Source organism: Notothenia rossii (assembly GCF_949606895.1).
Source record: "Notothenia rossii genome assembly, chromosome: 2".
Taxonomy (NCBI): domain Eukaryota; kingdom Metazoa; phylum Chordata; class Actinopteri; order Perciformes; family Nototheniidae; genus Notothenia; species Notothenia rossii.
Window position 1 is genome coordinate 52,763,803 of NC_136904.1, and position 16,839 is coordinate 52,780,641.

The following is a 16,839-nucleotide window of genomic DNA, read 5'->3' on the forward strand; positions in this document are numbered from 1 at the left end:
ATAGCACCCATCATTTAAACACAAAAGCCACGATTAAAAGTCACTTTTAGGGGGAAAACGCCGGCTCTGTCCATTTCGTTAACAAACTGATAGGCAAATGGACAAGCGGGGGAAAACGGCCGAGCCGCTGCTCCACTGCTCCAGGCTGTGTGCATTGTGTCAGGGGGCCTTGTGAATGATAGCACCAATAATATAAATGCAAGGGCCACCATTAAAAGTCACTTTTAGGGGGAAAACGCAGGCTCTGTCCATTTCGTTAACAAACTGATAGGCAAATGGACAAAAGTGTGATTAAAGCATATGCAAGACCCCAGTGAGCTCCAGACTATGTGCATTGTGTCAGGAGGCCATGTGAATGATCGCACCCATCATTTAAACGCAAAAACCACCATTAAAAGTCACTTTTAGGGGGAAAACGCAGGCTCTGTCCATTTCGTTAACAAACTGATAGGCAAATGGACAAGCGGGGGAAAACGGCCGAGCCGCTGCTCCACTGCTCCAGGCTGTGTGCATTGTGTCAGGGGGCCTTGTGAATGATAGCACTCATCATTTAAACGCAAGGGCCACCATTAAAAGTAACTTTTAGGGGGAAAACGCAGGCTCTGTCCATTTCGTTAACAAACTGATAGGCAAATGGAAAAAAGTGTGATTAAAGCATATGCAGGACCCCAGTGAGCTCCAGACTATGTGCATTGTGTCAGGGGGCCTTGTGAATGATAGCACCCATCATTTAAACGCAAGGGCCACCATTAAAAGTCACTTTTAGGGGGAAAACGCAGGCTCTGTCCATTTCGTTAACAAACTGATAGGCAAATGGACAAAAGTGTGATTGAAGCATATGCAGGACCCCAGTGAGCTCCAGACTATGTGCATTGTGTCAGGGGGCCATGTGAATGATAGCACCCATCATTTAAACGCAAGGGCCACCATTAAAAGTCACTTTTAGGGGGAAAACGCAGGCTCTGTCCATTTCGTTAACAAACTGATAGGCAAATGGACAAAAGTGTGATTAAAGCATATGCGGGACCCCAGCGAGCTCCAGACTAGTTGCATTGTGTCGGGGACCCTCCACAATGATAAGACCCATCATTTAAATGCAAAACCCACCATTAAAAGTCACTTTTAGGGGCGAAAAACAGCCTCTGTCCACTTCGTTAACAAACTGATAGGCAAATGGACAAAAGTGTGATTAAAGCATATGCAGGACCCCAGTGAGCTCCAGACTATGTGCATTGTGTCAGGGGGCCTTGTGAATGATAACATCCATCATTTAAACGCAAAGGCCACGATTAAAAGTCACTTTTAGGGGGAAAACGCCGGCTCTGTCCATTTCGTTAACAAACTGATAGGCAAATGGACAAGCGGGGTAAAACGGCCGAGCCGCTGCTCCACTGCTCCAGGCTGTGTGCATTGTGTCAGGGGGCCTTGTGAATGATCACACCCATCATTTAAACACAAGGGCCACCATTAAAATGCACTTTTAGGGGGAAAACAGTGGGTCCGTCCGTTTCGTTAACAAACTGATAGACAAATGGACAAAAGTATGAAAACGGCCGAGCCGCTGCTCCGCTGCTCCACTGCTCCAGGCTGTGTGCATTGTGTTAAGGGACCCTGTGAATGATAGCACCCATCATTTAAACGCAAGGGCAACCATTAAAAGTCACTTTTAGGGGGAAAACGCCGGCTCTGTCCATTTCGTTAACAAACTGATAGGCAAATGCACAAAAGTGTGAAAACGTCCGAGCCGCTGCTCCACTGCTCCAGGCTGTGTGTGCATTGTGTCAGGGGGCCTTGTGAATGATAGCACCCATCATTTAAACACAAAAGCCACGATTAAAAGTCACTTTTAGGGGCAAAACGCCGGCTCTGTCCATTTCGTTAACAAACTGATAGGCAAATGGACAAGCCTGATTAAAGCATCATGCAGGACCCCAGTGAGCTCCAGACTATGTGCATTGTGTCAGGGGGCTTGTGAATGATAACATCCATCATTTAAACGCAAAGGCCATGATTAAAAGTCACTTTTAGGGGGAAAACGCCGGCTCTGTCCATTTCGTTAACAAACTGATAGGCAAATGGACAAGCGGGGGAAAACGGCCGAGCCGCTGCCCCAGGCTGTGTGCATTGTGTTAGGGAACCCTATGAATGGTGTACATGAGTGTATACATGTTGTAAATAGTAGGATACCTCCAGGGTGCATCACCACATTTTACAAGCCAGGGAAGTTGCATGGATCCTGGGTAAACATTGATTAAGTGTTTTTAAATGTGTGGAATAGTGTTTTGTCACTTTCAAAACTCTCCTGTCATTGACCGGAGAATTTGGGTCGATGTTGTATTCAATCTGGCCATTAATATTCCAGTGAGACGATGTACGTACATTGACCGGAGTGATCCCATGTTAATTTTGTCCAAAAACCGGAACATTCCCTACCCCTGCGTGTCTCTTACCTCCCAGGCCGACCGATATGAACCGTTTCCAAGCCGAACCGTCTGACTCAGGGGTCCCACCACGGGTTCCGTAGTGGGGTGGAAGTTCCACCTCCCCACTTCGCCGCGGAATGCAAGACAAACACCTGTTTCTCTCATCCTCCACTGTGGCATAGAGGCCTTAGTCGGCTGCGGCATACAGCAATTGGCCTTGCTCCGGGCACAGGACCCCACTTCATCACACTACCTGTTTGATCCTGCGTAACAACCACATATATGCTTGTCTGCAAAGACATTGATCGAATGGCAAACGCGACCCGCCATCGGAAGGCCTTCGCCGGCCCGGCCTCGTGCCGGTGCTCTGGCGGTCGGTTCATCCAAACTGCGGGTTTGACTCTGCTCCTGGGGAGGACAAAGATATGCGGCGAATGCCGGAGCACATATATGCTTGTCTGCAAAGAGGGACATGCCTGGTCCCTCCCGGGTGTTCTTCTACGGCTAGTGTCCAGCCAGCTGCGGTATCAGCAAATTTGCCCGCCATCGGAGGGCCTCCTCCCCGGGTCCAGGTTCCGGTGCATGGCGGTCGGTTCATCCAAACTGCGGGTTTGACTCTGCTCCTGGGGCGGACAAAGATATGCGGCGAATGCCGGAGCGCATATATGCTTGTCTGCAAAGAGGGACATGCCTGGTCCCGCCCGGGTGTTCTTCTACGGCTAGTGTCCAGCCAGCTGCGGTATCATCAAATTTGACCCGCCATCGGAGGGCCTCCTCCCCGGGTCCAGCTTACGGTGCTTGGCGGTCGGTTCATCCAAACTACGGGTAATCCTGGAGCGGACAAAGATATGTGTATTTGCCTGAAGGATGGAAATAAACAAAGAACGATATTTTACAGGACATGATGGATATGTGTTTTTTCAAGGCTTTTTGGAAATAAACCAAATGTGATTTTGCAGTGCATTATATAGCTCATTTTACCCATGTGATGTTGTGCAGTACATTACTGAGCTCATTTAACGATATGGTCTACCAGGCGAAGTGGGATGCTGCCATGTCCCAACTGGTCTCCGGAGGAATATAAGGAGAGTTGACAGGGGACTCTGCCCAGTGCTCATGAACCAAATGAGGGGTGTGTTAGAGGGGAAGGCTCTGGCTGTTTCTGCAGCCTCTGCATCTACCTTCTCTTCCCACCCCGATACCAGCGCGTGCCTGCTGTAAAAGGCAGGTGCACGGGCTCTCACTGCCACTAATTTCTGAGCCTGGCTCCCGAGCAGCACGTTCTCCCCGGCAGTCCGCCAGCAGATGAAAAACACCCACCTCTCCGCCTCTTCCGAGGGACGAGGGAACCGCGCGGGGGGGTCTGCTGGAGGTTCCTGCTGGGTGCTCCGTACTGCGTTTCACCGGGACCTGGCTCGAAAAACTTGGAACTCTGACTCCAGTGCGGTGTGGCGGTCTCGCCCTGGCCATCCACCGTGCGCCTCCGGGTACCTGACTCCTCCGGGGGCAGGTGCGAGGGGTTCAATGCACCAAATGAGGGGTGTGTTAGAGGGGAAGGCTCTGGCTGTTTCTGCAGCCTCTGCATCTACCTTCTCTCCCCACCCCGATACCAGCGCGTGCCTGCTGTAAAAGGCAGGTGCACGGGCTCTCACTGCCACTAACTCTGAGTCTGGCTCCCGAGCAGCACGTTCTCCCCGGCAGTCCACCAGCAGATGAAAAACACCCACCTCTCCGCCTCTTCCGAGGGACGAGGGAACCGCGCGGGGGGGTCTGCTGGAGGTTCCTGCCGGGTGCTCCGTACTGCGTTTCACCGGGACCTGGCTCGAAAAACTCGGAACTCTGACTCCAGTGCGGTGTGGCGGTCTCGCCCTGGCCGTCCACCGTGCGCCTCCGGGTACCTGACTCCCCTGCCTCCTCCGGGGGCAGGTGCGAGGGGTTCAATGCCTCCTCCCCCCGCTGCGGCGAAAGCCGGAGCGGGACGGAGCGCCCGGAGGTACTGTTATCCCCACGTTTTTGTACCCAAAACTGTCTTGTGAGCTCGTGGCAGAACCATGAAACAAAAAACAATCAATGTATCGGACCCATCACCAGCCCCGCGTTGGTGCGGAGGTGGGACCATTTTAACCAGGTGGTAACCCAAGTCCTCCCCTTGGTCCGTGTTCCCTGCATTGAAGCATCGGACCCATGGTTGCAATCACCAGTTGGCTAACGCATATAAACGGAGAAACAGAAAACCATTTAAATATAATTTATTGTGTGTGTTTTTGGAAGGATGTTGACCGAATGCCCGGTGTGCAGTCTCCGCTATCTGGCTTTGAATAAGCACCTCAAGCACAAACATGCAGTGCGGAACCTGGAGGAAAGAGGCATCATTCTTAAAATGGCCAGTGGTAGAATAAATGTTCGGACCAAACCCTGTCCCATCACAGGGTGTTCGTATGCTGGGAAGAAACTACACCGTCATGTAACTCGTGACCACCCTGAGTTCTCCCGAGATGAGGCACATCAGGTCATGGCAAGGCTGAAGCATAGTGTGGCCATGCAGTTGCTCCATGACCTCCGAGAGACTAATCCCATCATTGGAATGGCTACATTATTGGATATAGACAATGAGGAGGAATACCCGGTGCACCCTCCACCCTTCTCCCCACATACCGAGTGTGACGAAGAGGACTGCATGCAGGTGAGGCTGGACAATGTGGCATTGAGGGCTCAGAAGGATGCCCTCATTGATGAGGTGAAGACCCTGCGCTCCAGGCTAAAACAGGGTCTAAAACCCAGGAAGCAGAATGCCACTGCTGCTCTGCTTGAGGAAGACGAAGAATGTATACGATTTAAGGGCGTAGCAATCCCAAGTACCCCCGACATGAACTCAGTAGCGTCCGGCAGCAATACCCCTCTCAAGACCCCGGTGAAGACTGTCATGCGGTCCATAGAAGCCTCTGCGAGTGAGACCCCTCTCAAGTCTGTGATGCGGTCCCCAGAAGCCTCCGGAAGCAAGACCCCGGTGAAGACTGTCATGCAGTCCGACAAAGCCTCCGGTAGTGAGACCCCGGTGAAGACTGTCATGCGGTCCCCAGAAGCCTCCGGAAGCAAGACCCCGGTGAAGACTGTCATGCGGTCCGACAAAGCCTCCGGAAGCAAGACCCCGGTGAAGACTATCATGCGGTCCCCAGAAGCCTCCGGAAGCAAGACCCCGGTGAAGACTGTCATGCGGTCCCCAGAAGCCTCCGGAAGCAAGACCCCGGTGAAGACTGTCATGCGGTCCCCAGAAGCCTCCGGAAGCAAGACCCCGGTGAAGACTGTCATGCGGTCCCCAGAAGCCTCCGGAAGCAAGACCCCGGTGAAGACTGTCATGCGGTCCCCAGAAGCCTCCGGAAGCAAGACCCCGTTGAAGACTGTCATGCAGTCCCCAGAAGCCTCCGGAAGCAAGACCCCGGTGAAGACTGTCATGCGGTCCATAGAAGCCTCTGCGAGTGAGACCCCTCTCAAGTCGGTGATGCGGTCCCCAGAAGCCTCCGGAAGCAAGACCCCGATGAAGACTGTCATGCGGTCCGTAGAAGCCTCCTGTAGTGAGACCCCTGTATGCCAGAAGACCCGTGCGTCTGTCTCCAATAAGCTGAAAGCTAATCTGGCTCTCCACCAGTTTAAGGTGAAGAGGGACAAGCTGGATCGTCTGCCGAGCCAGGCGGAGCTTCTCGCCGCCATGGCGGCCGCTGAGAAGCGCATCCCTGATCTCCTTGACCTGATGGCTAGCAATCCGACCTCAATCACCCAGTACCTGCTATATGGCTATCTAACCCTCCATTGGAGCCTCCTGTATGGCCACCGTCCGGGTGTGTACGCAAACATGACCAATACGGAGGTCTTTGAGGCGGACAGAAGGGGCACTGCTGAGGGCTACATCATCCACGTGCAGGATCACAAGACTGCCAAGACATTTGGTGAAGCACAGCTGGTGCTTACAATAAAGGAGTTTAGCTGGGTCATGCGGTGGATGGGGATAAAAGAGGGCTTGTCGGGTCCTCAGAGTGAATTCTTCCTTTTCACATCGGGGAAGCAGGCTTCCAAGAACCTGAACGCTCACTTGAAGAGGGCTTGGGCTGATGCTGGGCTAGAAACAGCCGTCACCTTCACCATCTTTCGCACTGCCCTGGCTGACAATATCAAGCATCACCAAGATCCAGAAAGCAGGTCGATTCTGGCTAGGTTTATGTGCCACGACGTAAGCACTGCAGACCGGTTCTACGCGAATACGCCTGGAATAAAGGAGGCATTGAAGATCCGCTCCATGTTCAGGGCGACGGCAGCAGCTGCAGCAGCATCAACATCATCATCAGAAGGAGGTCTACCACCGTCAGCTACCTCCGAAGAGGACTCAGGGGCGGAGAGCAGCGATACCTCTTCTTCAGGACCGATTGATACTCCTGATGAGGGGAAAGGGGCCGTGGACTCAACCTTTTTTCCCCGGTGCACTGTACAAGTTAGAAGGCTAATATGGCCCCCAGGCCCCTGTTAATCATGTTGTAATCATGTTGTAATCATGTTGTTATTATGTTTATTTTGTATACTGTTTTTGTAAAAATGGTGTGATAATTAAATAAAAAAAATAAAAAAACATTAGTATAACCTTGAAGGTTCCCAGGGGCAAATACAGTGCCAGGTATCAGACTATTTAAACAATGTGTACCAATGATTAAGACACCTTCCCTGGCTTGTAAAATGCGGTGATGCGCCCTGGACGTATCAGACTATTTTAAACAACTTTTCCCTGCCTTTCAAACACGTATCCCTGGGTGTTTTAGCCTGTCATTTTGCAGGATATAATTTAACAGGTAACCTCTCCTGGAAATGGACATATTCTGTGCATTTCCAGGAGAGGTTCCATGTTAAATTATATCCTGCAAAATGACAGGCTACAACTCTCTTCCATATGTTTAAAAACACTTTTCCGACTATTTTAAACAACTTTTCCCCGCCTTTCAAACACTTGTTCCTGGGTTATAGCCTGTCATTTTGCAGGATATCATTTAACATGGAATCTCTCCTGGAAATGGACATATTCTGTGCATTTCCAGGAGATGTTCAATGTTAAATGATATCCTGCAAAATGACAGGCTACAACTCTCTTCCATGTGTTTAAAAACACTTTTTCCGACCATTTAAACATTATTTCTGGCTTGTAAAGTGCGGTGATGAGCCCTGACAGTATCAGACTATTTAAAGGGTTACCAGGAGCATGAGAATATCCTCCAAAGAAGGGGTGGTAGTGTCGTGAATAAGGCCGAATATGTATGCCGATGTGCGGACGGTAAAGCACCGCAAAATCCACCCCCTTTAGGGTAACCAGGGGCATGAAGTTCTGTAGGGTGTGAACATCTGGGTTTAGTCCGTGGGGTAGTGCTTAAGTCCGGGGGCCCGGGGTCTCATGGTGCACGAGGTTATGGAAGTACCACTGTTGCCGGAGGTCCTTAGTCCGTCCTTTGGGGCTCTTTCAGGGGCTACAGAGAGGTGGTTTTCCCGGTCCCTCTCCTGGAGGTATGAAATAACCTGAGCTCCATGTGAGGGAGCCGTGCTGGAGCTGCTTAGTCCGTCCTTTGGGGCTCTGTGAGGGGCTAAAAAGAGGTGTTTTTCCCGGTCTATTTTAATGGAAGACTGACATGAGCAGAGTGTGCATGCTTTGAAACTAATCCACCCACGCTTAGTATGCTATTTTAGGGTATAAATCGTATCTTGTCACCATGCATGTAGCTGCATTTAAAAAAAGCTTACAGCACCGGGTATTCCCAGGCGGTCTCTCATCCAAGCACTGACACGGCCCGACCCTGCATTACTATGGGTCTCTGAAACAATCTGACTTTTACCACACTGTGAGCAGGGTTTAATCCGATTTTCAGCACTCTTTCCCCCGCAGAAACTAGTTTAAATCACCGTGGTCACCATGGTGGGGATTTAGGAATGTACCTGTGTGTGGTGCGGAGCTTCTCTGCACTTTAAATCCATTGATTTTCCCTGTTTTTGTTGTATTTTTTACTATTAATGCACTGTGCTCCCTGGGATTATGCGTCCTCCTGTGGGGACACATGAGAACTGCACTCAAATCACTTTGTGCTTTTTAAACAGTTTAACATATTTTTTTCCACATTTAAAAACCGCTTTCTGCCCTGGAAATCATTTCTAATCATTATTACCGTTATGGAGGGGCTACAGGAACACTTTCCCCGCCTTGCAAACATTTATTCCTGGTTAAAATAATCAATTTGTTCCGCCTGCTTTCCGTCAGCACCTCTGCGGCTGTCGGATTACCACAGATGAATGCACTTTTAACACTCACGCAGCCAGAATTCCTGCTTTTTTCCTGGGTTACAAAGTGAGGTGACGCAGCCTGTCCTCTGAGTCTCCCCGCCTCTCAGAGACTTATTTCTGGGTAAAAAAAGCCATGTGCTCCGCCCCCTGGATCTCTGCATGTGTGTGTGCCTGTGAGTCTCTGGCTACTGTCCACATGCCCGCATTATGAGGCACTATTTTCGGATACATTTTCTCATTTTCACCACTTTTCATGTTTTTATTATGTATATTGTTATATTATTATTATTATTGTATATATGTATACTGTGTATACTGTTTTTGTAAAAATCATGTGATTATTAAATAAATAGTAAAACATGAATATAACCTTGAAGGTTCCCAGGGGCAAATACAGTGCCAGGTGTCAGACTATTTAAACAATGTTTACCCAGGATTCAGACACCTTCCCTGGCTTGTAAAATGCGTTGATGCGCCCTGGAGGTATCAGACTATTTTAAACAACTTTTCCCCGCCTTTCAAACACTTGTTCCTGGGTTATAGCCTGTCATTTTGCAGGATATAATTTAACATGGAATCTCTCCTGGAAATGGACATATTCTGTGCATTTCCAGGAGAGGTTACATGTTAAATTATATCCTGCAAAATGACAGGCTACAACTCTCTTCCATACGTTTAAAAACACTTTTCCGACTATTTTAAACAACTTTTCCCCGCCTTTCAAACACTTGTTCCTGGGTTATAGCCTGTCATTTTGCAGGATATCATTTAACATGGAATCTCTCCTGGAAATGGACATATTCTGTGCATTTCCAGGAGAGGTTACATGTTAAATTATATCCTGCAAAATGACAGGCTACAACTCTCTTCCATACGTTTAAAAACACTTTTCCGACTATTTTAAACAACTTTTCCCCGCCTTTCAAACACTTGTTCCTGGGTTATAGCCTGTCATTTTGCAGGATATCATTTAACATGGAATCTCTCCTGTAAATGGACATATTCTGTGCATTTCCAGGATAGGTTACATGTTAATGCGGTGATGAGCCCTGACAGTATCAGACTATTTAAAGGGTTACCAGGAGCATGAGAATATCCTCCACAGAAGGGGTGGTGGTGCCGTGAATAAGGCCGAATATGGATACCGATGTGCGGACGGTAAAGCACCGCAAAATCCACCCCCTTTATGGTAACCAGGGGCATGAAGTTCTGTAGGGTGTGAACATCTGGGTTTAGTCCGTGGGGGAGTGCTTAAGTCCGGGAGTCCGGGGACTCACGGTGTGCAAGGTTATGGAGGTGCCCATGTCAGGGACACATGCTGGAGGTCTGTGGTCCGTCCTTTTGGGGATCTTGGAGGGGCCACAGAGAGGAGATTTCCCCGGTCTCTGTCCTGGATGAATGAAATAAACAGAGTCTCCATTTCAGGGACACATGCTGGAGGTCTCTCTCCCGAGAGTGGACGTCCATTGCCTGTAAATAGGTCTAACATTAGGTCTTGTCACTTTGGCTAACCGCACCACTGTCTGTCGTCTCCGGCGAGTGGACATCCATTGCCCCTAAATAGGGGTAGGGAATGCTCCGGTTTTTGGACAAAATTAACATGGGATCACTCCGGTCAATGTACGTACTTCGTCTCACTGGAATATTAATGGCCAGATTGAATACAACATCGACCCAATTTCTCCGGTCAATGACAGGAGAGTTTTGAAAGTGACAAAACACTGTTCCACACATTTAAAAACACTTAATCAATGTTTACCCAGGATCCATGCACCTTCCCTGGCTTGTAAAATGTGGTGATGCGCCCTGGAGGTATCCTACTATTTAAAACATGTATACACTCATGTACACCCTTCATAGGGTTCCCTAACACAATGCACACAGCCTGGAGCAGCGACTCGGCCGTTTTCCCCCGCTTGTCCATTTGCCTATCAGTTTTTTAACGAAATGGACAGAGCTGGCGATTTCCCCCTAAAAGTGACTTTTAATCGTGGCCTTTGCGTTTAAATGACAGATGTTATCATTCACAAGGCCCCCTGACACAATGCACACAGCCTGGAGCAGTGGAGCAGCGGCTCGGCCGTTTTCCCCCGCTTGTCCATTTGCCTATCAGTTTGTTAACGAAATGGACAGAGCCTGCATTTTCCCCCTAAAAGTGACTTTTAATGGTCTTACATCTGTAATGATTGTAACACGTAGCCGACCCTCTCGGCCGTATCAGGTCCGCGAGCCTGCCGGCCGAAAGCCCCGGGATCAACTCTAACTTGGACCCGTATAGGGCGTGGATCTTACCAAAATCTGACAGCATGGCGGTCCCCAGGTTCACTTGGATGACTACCACTCGCACAGCTCGGGTCCGAGGCGAGTGTAAGTCCACCACCCAGTCGAGAACGGCTGCTATCTCCTCCTGGCGAGGGGCTCCTCGCGTAGAGTGCAGGAAGCGGACCTTCACGCCGACCTCGCCTCCCCAGGACTTACAAATGATAGTCCGCAGGGTATTGTGGGCCGCTACCGGTATGTACACCTGGGGCATCGTGACATTGTCCTCGTTCGATAGGGATCGCACGGGTACGTGCGAGTACCGTTCCTCGAATCCCTCGGGGGGCTCTCCCGTCCACACGTCAAATTCCACGAGCACAACGTCGCATCGCATCACGTCCAGAGGAGACGAGGGCGTCCCGTTTAGGCCCAGGCGACCGGGCGAACACGTTCCTGGTCACCAGACAGAAGCGCTCGGTCTTTGGTTCCACGGAACCGTACAGTACGCGACCGCTACCCTTCTCCGTGGTATCGTGGGCATCTCGTGTGATCTGCAGTGTCCAATCGTTATTGGCACCCTGCACTCCTTTAGAGAGATGCGCGAAAGGGGTCGATATGCACGCTGGACTACACAAGCCCCTGGGGTTCGTGTAGTCCAGCAACGCGCGGGTGCAATTGCAGGCCTGGTGCAGCTTGGGTCTCCACATGCAATTGATCTCGGAAGCTTCAGATGCTGTTCGCTGCTCTCACACGTTGAAATCCATCGCGGTCACGGTCGCGCGCACAGAGTCAAACATGTCAAAGCTGTAGCCCCTCACAACGAGCGAGATGTCCAGTGTGTGCGTAAAGAAGCCCGGCGATCGAACTATGGCCCATTTGGTACCCGCGGCCATATCGTATCGAGGATCGTAGGACGAGATATCGCTCCTGTTTCCATGCACCAGCCACTGCTGCCCCGCCGAGCCCTCCCCGGTCCAGACGATGCCTCTCGGTGCGTAATTGTGCATCGAGCCCATGGGGACAATGAGTCTGGCCTGTACAACGAGCGCGTCCTGTTCCCCCACCCACCACGGCTCCGCTCGCGTGAACCGTATCTTGAAATTAGGTATCAGATTGTTTCTGTTTACCAACGGCCACACGACCTCCATGTACATCTTGCTCGCAGTATTGTAAAGCGATCGATCGTTCAACGCGTGGAATAGTTTCTCCGCGGATATACCAGTATCCGCGAGCGAGGACTCTAGATCGCTCAAGCATCCCTCCGCGTCCTCTGCGGAAAAGTATGAGCACATCAGTTTGGTTTCATCCTTGGTCAAACTTGGGATCCACTTGAAAGCCAGTCCATTTAGAGTATCGATCAACACCTCCGATTCCGAACTCTCCCAAGATCCCGTGGGTAGCCTGTAATCCTCCGGGTTGCCAAAGACCGTGTCGTGCCAGTTACTACCTTCCAGGATCTGGCTTTGTCCCTTTGGACAAGAGAGGGCGTTCGGAAGACATTCTTCGCTTTCGCCTACTCTCCCCGCGAAAGACCCTCTTGGGCAATCCTCCCCGCACACCTCCGTGCCATTCGGTCCAAAGCCTTGAAGAGGCCTCCCTAAGAAACAACGATATTGACACACGGGCATTTGGGGCCCCGCGCACGAAAACGGTACACTCGTCCCGGCGCAGTTGCCTAGAGCTTCACCGCACGCTTGCAGACGCTTAGTGATTTCCCGAGCATTGCTGGTGGACACGCTGCCCGTACAGCCCGAGACGCACAGCGCGAACAGCAGATGCGCTACCGCGGTCAGCGTCATGATTATCGATGAGATCGTACGCTTGGGGAAACCTGTTAATTCCAAGGAAAGCCACACGTAACCCGTGTGGTTCATATAAAAGCAATGCGACTGTATCGTATCGTGTTTATGTTTGTGTGTCTATGACCGAATGTCTGTAATCCCAAATTGTCTATATGCAACTCGTACACTGCCAATGTGTGTGTGTGTGTGTGTGTGTGTGTTTGTGTGTGTGTGTGTGTGTGTGTGTGTGTGTGTGTGTGTGTGTGTGTGTCGGGGGGGGGTGTATATGTATATATGTATACATGAACATGCACCAATGAACTGTACATGACAATAAAGACAATACGCACAACCAGAGACTCGAGAGTGGTTGAATTTGGGTTTATTCTTATCCGACACACAAGAGAGCCAGTGGTATACATTCACATGCACCGATGAACTGTACATAACAATAAAGAGAATACGCACAACCAGAGACAGAGTCTCGAGAGTGGTTCAATTTGGTTTATTCTTATCCGACACAAGAGAGCCAGTGGTATACATTCACATGCACCGATGAACTGTACATGACAATAAAGAGAATACCCACAACCAGAGACAGAGTCTCGAGAGTGGTTCAATTTGAGTTTATTCTTATCCGACACAAGAGAGCCAGTGGTATACATTCACATGCACCGATGAACTGTACATGACAATAAAGAGAATACGCAAAACCAGAGACAGAGTCTCGAGAGTGGTTCAATTTGGTTTTATTCTTATCCGACACACAAGAGAGCCCGTGGTGTATATACATCCACGTCAGGGTACAAAGCATTTGTGTTTGGTGCGAGTGCAGCATTGCGGACGAGTGCACTCTGTCGTGTTTGGGACAAGGGAAACTCGTTGACTTTTCGTTCGCTTTGATGAAATACAGCTCTGATCCGGTCCTCCCGATAGTTACGGGCACGCCCCACAGCGATGCTAGTCTCCGGGCTTCGCTTTTCACCCGAGCTCGGTCCGGCACGTCCTCGAGTCCAGAGACCGCGGCGCGCACTTGGGTTTTCAAGACGTCTCGGAAGCGGCTCCCTAGCGATGTCACGTCCGCGAGTACGGGGTTGGAAAAAAGGCCCACGGAGGGCGAGAGCGGGTCTTCGAACCCTGGGTCCTCTATGTCTTGAGTGTTGAACGTGTCCACGTACTCGAATGCGGCGTCCTCTTTGTAACAGTTGGGCAACCATACGCAATTCCTGAGCGAGTACGGGGCCTTATCCACGGAGGACCTCCTCTTGTTCCCGGTCTCCGAGCTTATCCTCAGATACGTGGACCCGGAGGAGCTACGAGCTCCCCGGTCCATCGCCTCTCCCAGCTCGCAGAGTCCGCACGATTCCACCTGGTCCGGGTATGACAGTAGAACGTAGTTGAGAGAGACCTTCTCCATCTCGTCCAGCAAAGGTCTGTACGCGTCTATCCCGTTGAAACAGCACAGTTCTATCGGCAGATACCAGAGCATCCGAAGACTGAGCTTGGACTTTACGGAGGAAGCCCTCGTGTACACCGAGATCTTACCCACCGCCTTGGCGAGCTCTCTCAGAGACGGTTCGCTCTCCAACTTGCTCCTTTTCACTTTGGCCAATCTCAACAGAGACTCCACTATGACCAAGATCAGACTCTTGGCCAAGGCCTCGAAGACCTGGAGCTTGGTGGAGCGATTTGCTTGTGTCGCGTATCTCTAGTTGCATCTCCGGCAACACTTTAGGTCCACGTCCAGGTTCAGCCTGCTGACGGGCCTACCGGGTAGAAACACTTCGTTGTAGCACAGAGAGCGCGCGGTCGCTCCGTTCGGTACAATGGCACTCAAGATTCCTCTGGACGTGACCGTGTAGCTGCGCCTGGGCTTGCCCGAGGCCGTGTCCACGGGGTCCTCCATGAGCAGCACTGGATTGACAGAGCCCCACTTGTCACGCGAGGGTAGAATCCCCAAGGGCTCCGGGTGAGCTTTGTACAGTAATTCACCAAGTTGTCAAATGTCAGAGCGTTGCTCAGGCGCAATGCGCACATGTAAGGGGAAGCCCCGGGTCTGTCGGTCAGAGTCCCCGGTAGGTTGTTGAAGGTTTCCAACGTGCCCTCGGGGAACCTTTCGCTCGCTACTCCCTCGATGCAAAGAGGAGAAGCGGGCTCGTGCGGGATCTGTTCTCCGGGCTGCCTTTCGGTCGTCACGTATACGTCTTCTTCTCGCTTCCGCGTCTCCCGCCCTTCGCGCTCCCGAGAGGAGTCCTCTGCTTCGTCTGACGCATCGCGACCCGCCTCCGTTTCACGCCACTCCTCGTTGCGGTTGGGGTAGTTCCACTTAGAAAACGAGACGCGGTCTCGTCCCGACAGAGGGATCCCGTGGAGAGCCGTGTGATCCTCCGCGCCGTTATCAAGCAGCCCCCCAGCGACCGTGATGTCCTTAGGTTCCGGGGGTTCCGAGTTAGCGCCATCTGCGTAGTGCAGACTTAGGGCTCGGTTGAATAAGGGGTAGTGGTGCATGATATCGTACCCCCTGGCGAGCATCTCGCCTACCGCGTGAACAAAGAGAGAGCACACTTGCGAACCGAGCCCCAGTTCCCGATCCTGCGGGTTTTGCGCGTGATGCTCTAAGAAGAGGTCGCACCCGATCCCCTTCGAGGTGCACACGTGCACCAGATCGAGCTGGGTAGCCACGGACCGCAGGTCTCCCACCGGGTCCTCGAACCCTATCTCGTGCTCCTGTAAGCAGGTCAGGAATCCCATTCCGCGTACGGTAAGATCCACGATTGCCCGTACAGAGCGAGAGCTCGTGTTTCCAAAGTCCTTTGCGACTAAGCGGGCCCTCAGCAACTCGCCCCCTTCCACAACGAGAGCCGCGTGCACGGTGTTCCACACGTACCACTCCCCGTCGTACGCGCCTCGGGTGAGGTAGCAGCATGCGACAGCGGGCTTTGTCAGAGGGGCCTCTCGGCATCCCGCGGTGCGTGTTCGCTTCATCCCGGCGTGCTTTGGATTTATGCCTGTAACAGACAACTGAGGAGACCCCGTGTGACACAGAACGAGTATAGAGTATGAATGAGAAGAACATGAGAGATTCCCCGTTAGAGACACTTACCGGATGGCCTCTTTGATCCTAGGATGTTGGCCCGCCTCCCACACACCTTCGGGTTGTACGTTTTTCCCGAGTGCGGTTCGGACGATAGGATGCGATAGGATAGGATAGGATAGGATAGGATAGAAAGCTTTCTCTTTGTCAGAGAGGAACGCGCGCAATCATACTCACATCATTACTGGAAGACAAGAAGTGAGCAAAGGAAGAGCCCTTGTAGCCATCGTCGAATCTCTCCGTTTCTCTGAAAGATGTGTTATGGCTGCTGCCTTCCTGATCGTCTGAGTGTTTTCAGCTGTGTGTTCTATGTAAATGAGCCGTGCGGTTGCCCTCCCGGTATTGGCTCCCATCTCCTGGTCCGCCTCCTGAAGATTGTGATTGGAGCACGCCGGGCCCGACGCACTCCAATCGCAGCGCACAGCCGGCGCACACCTGCTGGAGATGACTACAAAGCTTGGGGACAATCCTCATTCTGGAGGCTCTGTATGTGGACAGATGCCTCTCGCTACTTGCTCTCTGTTCTGGGGTTAAACTTGTGTGGTTAGTTAGAGTGTAGAGTAGCTTAGTTAGTGTTTAGAATAGTTTAGGATTCGGTGACGGTTGCCTGTAGTTTAGTTGTGGTGTTGTATAGATTCTCTGTGTTAGTTGTACCACTTTTAGAGTGAGGTTTTGTTTTGTTCTTTATTTAGTATAGTATTTATTTTCCCTGTATGTCTTTAGACTCCCTTTTTAGAGTCCTCCTTTAGTTGGTTATTTGTCAACCTGTGCCCTTTTGGCTCCTTTTGTTTGTTTCAGGCTGTTTGCCTGCTATTTTGTTCACAGCTGTTTTAAATAAACACTTATAATTAATACCAATTCCATACTGGTGTGTGTTGCATTCCTCTTCCCCTAGTTGGGACGTAACATACATGGGGGCTCATCCGGGATAAATAACTAATTCCTGGGGTTATAAGTGGTTTGTATAGCTAAAAAC